Here is an 11,007-nt window from a genome sequence, read left to right as displayed (position 1 = left end):
GCTATAAACATGATTGAGCAAGTGTCCTTTTTGTGTACTTGAACAAACTTTGGGTATATACCTAGCAGTGGTATAGCTGGGTCTGGAGGAAGCACTATTCCTATTTGTCTTAGAAAGCGCCAGATATCTTTCCAGAGTGGTTGTACCAGTTTACATTCCCACCAGCCGTGGAGGAGGGTTCCCCTTTCTCCACATCCTCTCCAGCATGTGTTATCGCTTGAGTTTTTCATCTTGGCCATTCTGATGGGTGTAAGGTGATATCTCAGGGTCGTTTTGATTTGCATTTCCCTGATGGCTAATGAGGATGAGCATTTCTTTAAGTGTTTTTCTGCCATTCGATATTCCTCTGTCGAGAATTCTCTGTTTAGCTCTGTTCCCCATTTTTTAATTGGATTACTTGGTTTGCTGCTTTTCAGCTTCTTTAGTTCTTTGTATATACTGGATATTAGTCCTCTGTCAGATAAAGGGTTAGTGAAGATTCTTTCCCAATCTGTAGGCAGTCGTTTTGTTTTGATGACGGTATCCTTTGCTTTACAGAAACTTTTCAGTTTCATGAGGTCCCATTTATTGATTGTTGCTCTTAGAGCCTGTGCTGTTGGTGTTCTGTTCAGGAAGTTGTCTCCTGTGCCAATGAGTTCTAGGCTGTTCCCCACTTTTTTTTCCAATTGATTTAGGGTATCTGGTTTTATGTTGAGGTCCTTGATCCACTTTGACTTTAGTTTTGTGCAGGGTGATAAATATGGATCTATTTTCATTTTTCTGCATGTAGACATCCAGTTGGTCCAACACCATTTGTTGAAGATGCTGTCTTTTTTCCATTGAATGGATTTGGCTTCTTTGTCGAATATCGAGTATTCATAGGTGTGTGGATTTAGTTCTGGGTCTTCTATGCGGTTCCATTGATCCTCCTTTCTGTTTCTATGCCAATACCATGCACTTTTTATTACTGTTGCCCTGTAGTACAGCTTGAGATCAGGAATGGAGATACCTCCAGATGATCTGTTGTTGTACAGGATCGTTTTGGAGATTCTGGGTTTTTTGTTTCTCCATATGAAGCTGAGAATCTTTTTTTCAAGGTCTGTAAAGAATTGAGTTGGTATTTTGATGGGAATTGCATTGAATCTGTAGATTGCTTTTGGCAGTATGGCCATTTTCACAATGTTAATCCTACCAATCCATGAGCACGGGAGATCTTTCCATCTTCTGATATCTTCTTCGATTTCTTTCTTCAGAGACTTGAAGTTTTTCTCAAACAGGTCTTTCACTTGCTTGGTTAGAGTCACACCAAGGTACTTTATGTTATTAGTGGCTATTGTGAAGGGTGTTGTTTCCCTAATTTCTTTCTCAGCCTTTTTGTCTTTGGTATACAGGAAGGCTTCTGATTTTTTTGAGTTGATTTTGTATCCTGCCACTTTGCTGAAAGTGTTTATCAGCTGAAGGAGTTCTCTGGTTGAATTTTTGGGGTCACTCATGTATACTATCATATCATCTGCAAATAGTGACACTTTGACCTCTTCCTTTCCGATTTGTATCCCCTTGATCTCCTTTAGTTGTCTTATTGCTCTGGCTAGGACTTCAAGTACTATGTTGAAGAGATATGGGGACAATGGACAGCCTTGTCTTGTCCCTGATTTCAGTGGGATTGATTTAAGTTTCTCTCCATTGAGTTTGATGTTAGCTATAGGCTTGCTATATATTGCCTTTACTATGCTTAGGTATGTGCCTTGTATCCCTGATCTCTCCAAGACTTTAAACATGAATGGGTGTTGGACTTTGTCAAATGCTTTTTCGGCGTCTAAGGAGATGATCATGTGGTTTTTCTCCTTCAGTTTGTTTATGTGGTGGATTACATTGATGGATTTCCGTATGTTGAACCACCCTTGCATGCCTGGGATGAAGCCTACTTGGTCATGGTGGATGATATCTTTGATGTGTTCTTGGATTCGGTTTGCAAGTATTTTATTAAGTATTTTTGCGTCAATGTTCATAAGAGAGATAGGCCTAAAGTTCTCTTTTTTTGTTGGGTCTTTGTATGGTTTAGGTATTAAGGTGACCGTGGCTTCATAGAATGAGTTTGGTAGTGTTCCTTCTGTTTCTATTTTGTGGAATAGCTTGAGGAGAATTGAAGTTAGCACTTCTTTGAAGGTCTTGTAGAATTCTGTGCTGAAGCCATCTGGTCCAGGGCTTTTTTTGGAGGGGAGACTGTTAATAACTGCTTCGATTTCCTTGGGAGATATAGGACTATTCAGTCTTTCTACCTGATCTTGACTTAGTTTTGGTAGATGGAATCTTTCAAGAAAATTATCCATTTCATTCAGATTCTCAAATTTTGTGGCATATAGGCTTTTGTAGTATGACCTAATAATTGTTTGGATTTCCTCAATGTCTGTGGTTATGTCCCCATTTTCATTTCTGATTTTGCTGATCTGGATAGTTTCTCTCTGCTTTTTTGTTAGTTTGGCTAAGGGTTTGTCTATCTTGTTGATTTTCTCAAAGAACCAGCTTTTTGTTTCATTGATTCTTTGGATAGTTTTATTTGTTTCTAGTTGATTGATTTCAGCCCTTAGTTTGATTATTTCCAGCCATCTGCTCCTCTTGGGTGTATCTGCTTCTTTTTTTTCTAGGGTTTTCAGTTGGGCCATTAAGTTGTTTGTATGTGATGTTACGAATTTCTTCTTGCAGGCACTTAGTGCTATAAATTTTCCTCTGAGCACTGCTTTCAAAGTGTCCCATAAATTTGGGTATGTTGTGCCTTCCTTTTCATTGAATTCTAGGAAGTCTTTAATTTCTTTCTTTATTTCTTCCTTAACCCAGCTGTCATTGAGTAGTAAGTTGTTCAGTTTCCATGTGCGTGTCGGCTTTTTGTTGTTTCTGTTGTTGTTGAGGTCGAGCTTTAGTCCATGGTGGTCAGATAGTATACAAGGGATTATTTCAATCCTTTTGTATCTGTTGAGGCTTGCTTTGTGGCCCACTATATGGTCTATTTTGGAAAAGGTTCCATGCGGTGCTGAAAAGAAGGTGTACTCTTTTGAGTTTGGGTGAAATGATCTGTAGACGTCTATTAGGTCCATTCGATTTAGGGATTCTGTGAGTGCTTTTATTTCCCTATTTGGTGTCTGTCTAGTTGATCTGTCCCTTGGTGAGAGTGGAGTGTTGAAGTCTCCCACTATTAAGGTATTAGGATCAATGTATGATTTAAGCTTTAATAATGTTTCATTTACGAATGTCGGTGCTCTTGTATTTGGGGCATAGATATTCAAGATTGTGATGTCCTCTTGGTGGATTTTTCCTTTGATGAGAATATAGTGGCCCTCCTTATCTTTTTTTATTAACTTGGGTTGAAAGTCTATTTTATTAGATATTAGGATGGCTACTCCAGCTTGTTTTCTGGAACCGTTTGCTTGAAAAACAGTTTTCCAGCCCTTTACTCTGAGGTAGTGTTTGTCTTTGTTGCATAGGTGTGTTTCTTGGATGCAACAGAATGTTGGATCCTGTTTCCTTAACCATTCTGTTAGCCTGTGTCTTTTTATTGGTGAGTTGAGTCCATTGATATTGATAGATAATAGTGACCAATGCATGTTAGTTCCTTTTGTAATGGAGTCGGTGATCTAACCCTGTTTCATTGTTTGTTTTCTTTTCATTTTTGTTGGGACATTATCTGTATGCCCTGTTTTCTTGGGTGAATTTGTTTTCATTGGATTGGAGTTTTCCTTCTAGTATCTTCTGTAGGGATGGTTTGCTGTGTAGATATTGTATAAATTTAGTTTTGTCAAGGAACATTTTGTTTTCTCCATCTATGTTGATTGAAAGCTTTGCAGGGTATAGTAGTCTGGGTTGACATTTGTGATCTCTTAGAGTCTCCATGATACTTGCCCAGGCCCTTCTGGCTTTCATAGTTTCTGATGAGAAGTCCGGCGTGATTCTGATAGGTCTACCTTCATATGTTACTTGGCCTTTTTCCCTTGCTGCTTTTAATATCTTTTCTTTGTTCTGTAGATTTAGTGTTTTGACTATGATGTGACGTGATGTGTTTCTTTTCTGGTCTAGTCTATTTGGAGTTCTGTAGGCCTCTTGTATATTTATGGACATCTCTTTCTTTAAGTTGGGAAAATTTTCTTCTATGATTTTCTTGAAAATATTTTCTGGACCTTGGAGTCTGGAGTCTTCTTTTTCGTGAATTCCTATTATTCTTAGATTTTGTCTTTTCATAGCATCCTTGATTTCTTGGATATTTTGTGATTGGAACTTTTCTGATTTTACTTTTTCTTTGAGAGAAGTATCCATTTCTGCAAGTGTGTCTTCAGCTCCAGAGATTCTCTCTTCCATCTCTTGTATTCTGTTGGTGATGCTTACTTTTGTGGTTCCTGATCTTTTCTCCAAGTTCTCCAGCTCAAGGGTTTTCTCATTTTGTGTTTTCTTTATTGATTCTAATTCTGTTTTCATGCCTTGCACCATTTCTTTCATGTGTTTGAATTTGGATTCCTGTCTCTCTACGATGGCCTCTATTTCTTTTTTCATTTCCTTCTTATATGCCACTAATTTTTCCTCTACTTGTGTATCTATTTGTTTGGCTATGTTTGCCTGTGTTTCTTTAAGGATATTGTCTATTTCTTCTTTCTTTGCCTCCAATTGACTGGCCATCTCTTTGAAAGACTTGTTCATTTCCTCCTTATGAGCCTCAAATAATTGGGCAAGCATGGCTTTAAAATCATTTTCCTGTGCTTCTGCTGAATTGGTGTATCCACTGATTTTGGGGTTTGCTGGTGAAGTCATGATGTCCTGATTTAAGGTGGAAGTGTTCTTTCGCCTACCTCTGGCCATTGGCTTATCTGAAACCTTCCCTGTTTGTTTTTGGATTCTGCAGATCAGACTGGTGCTGTCTCTCTCTGGTGTCTGGAGAGTTCTTCAGGAAGCTGAGCACTCTCAGCGTGTGCTGAGGACTAGCTGTACCTGTGGGAGGAAAGTACGCAGGCGCAAACGGGGCAAATGCAAGCGTGTGTGTGTGTGTGCGCGCGCGCGTGCGTGTCTGTGTGTGTAAGTGTGCGTGGATGAGTTTCTCGAGGGACAGAGTGATGGCTAATGTTGAACCCTTGAGTGTGTGGGAGGGGCTCTGCACTGTATATGTCGCAGGCGCTAATGATGATCGCAGCGCAATTTCTGGCATTAACTGTCTTAGCTCCTCAATCAGGCCCACAGGGCAGGAACTTCAATGCCCCTAGTGCCCCTCTGTTTCCCAAAGTGGGTATGTGGGTGGGAGGGGGGTTCGATGCTTGGCTTCTGATTTAGAAGGACCCAGGATCTGGGGAACTGCAGATTCTCAAGGATGCACTCACTTACAGGCAGGTCTCTTGGCCGAGATCGTGGTATCCGGGGCTCTCTGCTCTCTGGTTTGGCCCTGCTTCTTTGATGTGTTCCGCCAGTTCTGTGCTGCTGTCACTGCCAGGTTCTGAGGTCTTGCTGCAGCTGGAGATTTCAGGTCACTTCAGCAGGAATGGGGTAACCAGGCTCTCTGTTCTCTGGTTTGGCCCTGGTTAGTCTTAAACTGGAGGGCTGTGGTGCCCCGCCAGTTCAGTGCTGCTCCGCCTCCACGTCCCCCTGTAACTGGAGACTTGGTTGCTAGTCCCAAAGTTTTCTGGGAAGTCCTGGGATCTCTTCGTTGTGCTCTCCAAGCTTGGGAGGCCCAGCGCCTGGTGTGTCCAGGTTGTATGACGTTTCTGCCTGGTTTCGGTGAGTATATAGCGTATTCTCTGTCACTGTGGGATTGGGCGGGCCGCACCGTCAGTGATGGCGATCCTGTGGAGCTAGTATGGTGTCTAGCAGATTCGTGCCCTGGGAGGATGGTGCAGCCGCTGCGCGAATCTGGGAGTCCGGGGCACGTACTGCTGGCTTTTGTCTGCCGCTAAAGTGCTTGGGGCTCCGTCTCAGCGGCTGTATACCCCAGGCAGTTAGGTCTGCGCTGAGAAAGATGAGTCAGCTGTGCCGCTGTGCCGAGGAGGAAGGAGGTCTGGGGGAAGGGAGTGCTGCAAGAACAAAGGATCGTTTCTCTCCTTCCCCAAGCAAGTCTCCGGGTGACCGGAGGCCAAAGTTTTCACCTCCTGCGATGTTCTCTGGTGTTCAGAAATCCTCGCTGTGGTTTTCCTGGGTTGGGGGTCCTTCCATTCTCCAACTCAGAAGATCAGGTATCCCACCGCTCAGAAACTGTGTGTGCTAGTCGCCATCTTGGCTCCGCCCCCCCTGATTTGAATTTTATCCACTGTTTTTGGAGACAGAATTTTCGTCGATAACCTGTGCTCACTCGGTACCTTGTTCATTCTGAAAATTGGTTTTACCTTGAACTTGAACTTAGGATGGTCCTCTTTCCTCTGCTTCCAGAGTGTTGGTATTACAGGAACATAACTACTCACCTTGCTGTGTTTGATTAACTGTAGACATTTTCTCAGTTGATAAACAGTAAAACCAGTTTTCTTCATAAAAGCACATCCAAGTGGGTTTCCCTAGTAAGGGGAAAAGGGAATGTCTCTGATATGAACTCAGTGGATGGCTCCTTGACCTCCCCTCTCCCACGAGGGAACAGCAGCCTTCCTAGGCCACAAGGAGGATGTTGCAGCCAGTCCTGATGAGACCTGTTAAATCAGGGTCAGAAGAAAGGAGAGGAGAACCTCCCCTATCAGTGGATTTAGAAAGGGGCAGAGAGGAGATAAGGGAGGGTAGGATTGGGAGGGAATGATGGATGGGGCTACAGATGGCATACAAAGTAAATAACCTTTAATTAATATAAAAATAAAAATAAGAAACTAACAAAAATATATTTAAAATAAGCACAAACCCTGGGCAAAGGCATTGCCATAAAATAGTTAACAAAAAAGGCTCTGCTCTCCTTAGTCTTACCATATGCCAATTCGAATTTTTTGTTTTATTATTTTATTGTATGATATCTTAGTAATTAGTTGATTGTGGTGCTGAGAGCTGATACAAGACCCATATCCTTACACTTATTCTATGCTCTACCATAATACTTTTTTTTGGCATGCTATAAAAATTGATCTTTATTCTTAAGAAAATATAGTCAGAGCTAGTTTCCTCAAGCTGTACATAAAATCTTAACAGCAAAGGCAGTACAGATAATACAGATAGTTTTTGAACTGGTCTCTAAACAAGCACAAACCCACTATGTTGAGGGTAAAACAGGTAATTTGGGGTTTTTGGCAAAAGACAGCATTTCACACAACTAAGCCAAATCAAAGAGCCCGTAAACAGCTTTCAATGAGATGAAAGAAATGAAATAAATATAAATTCTGTGGATAAATCAATGTAAAATATTTTAAACAAGTCACAACTAATCATTTAATTTATCAGGTCAACCTGATTCACCTTTTGAGATGAAATTCTCCATGTCCAAATTTCAAATTCAAATACTAGACTTAGCTTAAAAACAAGGGTCAGAAAACCCGTGCTCAAAGGTTTGCTGAATCACATAATTTAAAGATTTTAGAGGACACAAATGGTTCATTTAGGCATTACTTACGGCAATACACAAGCTGTTGTATGACTACTGCAGCAAAGGCCAATTTCAAGACCCTAAACATTGCGTAAGACTTGCAAGGTCCTGTCTAAAGTCTGTGTTGGCTTTTAACAAGGCCTGGGTGGGAGAAGGCTTTTCAGTAGAACCTTAAACATTCAGATGTGGCAAGGTATATTTAAGTGAAAACAAACAATGATTTCTTTTTATAACATGCAACAAAGTCAGAAGGATTTATGGATCTTGGCTAGCTGAGAATAATTATCAGTGCATGTGTGTTAAAATGTTTTACTAACTGAAATAAAATAAACAAACGGAAGCCTTTCACTTTAACATATTTTCTCCTGTTACTTGAGAAAAAAATGTACATTCCTTTCCACCTAGGTATGTGCTAAATTATAAAACAGATAATAATGTATACCTCAAGTTTGTGTCTTAACTTACAGAAAAAAAAATAAGTATTGTGGCACTTACGACAATCCATATTAGTCAGGAGGTCACACATCTTAAGGATGACAGATAAGTTTGGTTGTAAACGTCATAAACAAGCAAACCAATCCCAAGAAGTCTGCATGTGTACAAATTGGGGTTCTCCTTCAGACCCAAGTTATTTACATTGGAAACATTTCCCTGAGTAACTTTAAGTTTCTAGGAGACCTTGATAAAATATTTATCAGCTATGGGGAAGACTGGATACCTTAGAGAACAGACTTCAAGTAAGTGGCATTAAAATCAGAAGCATCACAACTTTGGATGAATTGCCTTAGTAACAACATGGTGAAGTGACCTCACTGCTCTTCTAGATTTGATGTCCAGTACTTACGTTGTGCTGTAGAACACTACCTACGTTTGCTCTTGTGCTTCCTGAAAGAACATTTACCACAGATAGGGTCACATTTGGGATAGTCATACCACAATCAAATTTCACTTCACGCATTTGTACTAATTTAATGGAATCCATGAATTGTGTTGAGAAACAGTTCAGAAACTTGTTTTAAAATAGGGTGACTCATACCTAGTCTAAGCAGAGCAATCTCACATTTAAGCCATGTTTCTGCGCATAGATCAGTCTCTTGGTCATCAAACTTCCAATGGTACAGTCAGGACAACATATAGAATTATCAAGGGCAATGAAATAAAACTCACAATGGCAATTTTCAACAAATAGATTCTGAATGTTGTGAACAGTCACAAACATATCAACCTTTAACCAACAATAAAGGGCTGGTTATTCCCAAATTTGTAACTGTTTGGCTGTGCTAAGGAGGAATAGGATTTCTATGGGAAAATGACACCAACCTTCAGGCATTCAACAGTGCATGCCATATATTTCTTGTTTCAGTCACACTTAATTTATCACAAACTGCTTTAATTCTTTGTATTTTTGGAAAGAGAAAACACCTTTTAGAATAAAAGTAGATTCAAGATACAGAAAAAGGATTCTTTTTTTTTCTGTGTCATTGTTTTTTTTCTTTTTTTATTATTAATTACACTTTATTAATTTTGTATCCCCACATAAGCCCCTCCCTCCTCCCCTTCTGATCCCACCCTACCTCCCCCTTTTTCATGCATGCTCCTCCCCAAGTCCACTGATAGGGGAGGTCCTCCGCTCCTTCCTTCTGATCTTAGTCTATCAGATCACATCAGGAATGGCTGCATTGTCTTCTTCTGTGTCCTGGTAAGGCTGTTCCCCCCTCCCCAGGGGGAGGTGATCAAAGAGCAGGACAATCAGTTTATGTCAGAGGCAGTCCCTCTTCCCATCACTATGTAACCCACTTGGACACTAAACTGCCATGGGCTATATCTGTGCAGGGGTTCTAGGTTATCTCCATGAATAGTCCTTGTTTGGAGTATGAGTCTCTGGGAAGTTCCCTGTATACAAATTTTCTTGTTCTGTTGCTCTCCAGATTGGGAAAGAATCTTCACCAACCCTTTATCTGACAGAGGACTCATATCCAGTATATATAAAGAACTAAAGAAGCTGAAAAGCAACAAACCAAGTAATCCACTTAAAAAATGGGGAACTGAGCTAAACAGAGAACTCTCTGTAGAGGAATATCGAATGGCAGAGAAGCACTTAAAGAAATGCTCAACATCATTAGCCATTAGGGAAATGCAAACCAAAACAACCCTGAGATTTCACCTTACACCCATCAAAATGGCCAAGATCAAAAACTCAAGTGACAACACATGCTGGAGAGGTTGTGGAGAAAGGGGAACCCTTCTCCACTGCTGGTGGGAATGTAAACTTGTACAACCACTCTGGCGCTTTCTCAGACAACTAGGAATAGCGCTTCCTCAAGATCCAGCCATACTGCTCCTAGGCATATATCCAAAAGAGGCTCAAATGCACAAAAAGGACATTTGCTCAACCATGTTTGTAGCAGCTTTATTTGTAATAGCCAGAAGCTGGAAACAACCCAGATGCCCCTCAACTGAAGAATAGATGCAGAAATTGTGGTACATCTATACAATGGAGTATTACTCAGCAATGAAAAATAAGGAAATCGATCTTGAGGAGCCAAGATGGCAGCGCCAAGAGAGCACCACGTCTGAGAAGCAGGACAGCACTCTCTGTGTAGAGACCAGGAGACTGAACTTGGGGCCCTGAAACTACATCAATCGTGTTTCCCAGGTGAGAGGAGGCTCCCACGGCGTGGGAATCTGTCAGGTCCACTCACGGCTACCCAGCCAGAACCCGGAAGAAATACCGGGTAACTTGGGCTTTCTGTCTCTGGGCTGGAGCCGCAAGCGTGCATGTCCCAATCACTTTCCCAGGCTGATCCGTGGGCACAGGGTGCCTGAGACTGGGAGTCCCAGTCGCGGGGGGACCCCATGGGGAAGCAAGGTTGCGGGTCTGATCACAGGTCACCCAGTCTTTCCCCAGAAAGTCTCTGCCGCCATCACAGATGAACTCCTGCCACGCACAGAGAGCTGCGCGGTCAGCTCAGCTGTACATACAAGCTGCGAGCCCCAGTACAACAGGGACTGGGAACCCCTGTCTGGAGAGGACCCCACAGAGAAGGAAGAAACCATGCTGCTGGGGTCACCTAGGGAAAGTCTAGCAGCCTGCAGATCGCAAACAGGTGAGTACGCCCAGCCATCACACATCTGGGCCCAAACAGGGAGCACAGAGTGATTGGAAACTCAGCTCGCGCAGACTAGCAGGTGGGCGCACTCTCCGCCAGCTCAGAGGCCTGCTTTGTACCAACTACTCCTTACAGACAGAACTGTGTGCCCCAAGTCACCAGAGCAGTACTCACCCGCCACAGATTACCTCTTGGGTTCTGGGGCATAGAGCCCCAACCTCAGACCTACAAAAGACCGGGAACCCTGAGATCAACCCCCAGATACTGCTCCAAGGGGCAACCAGTTATCCCTAACAAAACCAACCAAACCACGGGACACACAGGTTACAGCAGCTGATCACTAAATTTACAGCAAGAAACCCAGAAGGAAGGCAGCTGTCTCTAGGACTTCTCCCAGTG

The sequence above is a fragment of the Meriones unguiculatus genome, chromosome 16, assembly GCF_030254825.1.
Source record: "Meriones unguiculatus strain TT.TT164.6M chromosome 16, Bangor_MerUng_6.1, whole genome shotgun sequence".
Taxonomy (NCBI): domain Eukaryota; kingdom Metazoa; phylum Chordata; class Mammalia; order Rodentia; family Muridae; genus Meriones; species Meriones unguiculatus.
Note: the sequence above shows the minus strand (reverse complement) of the source record.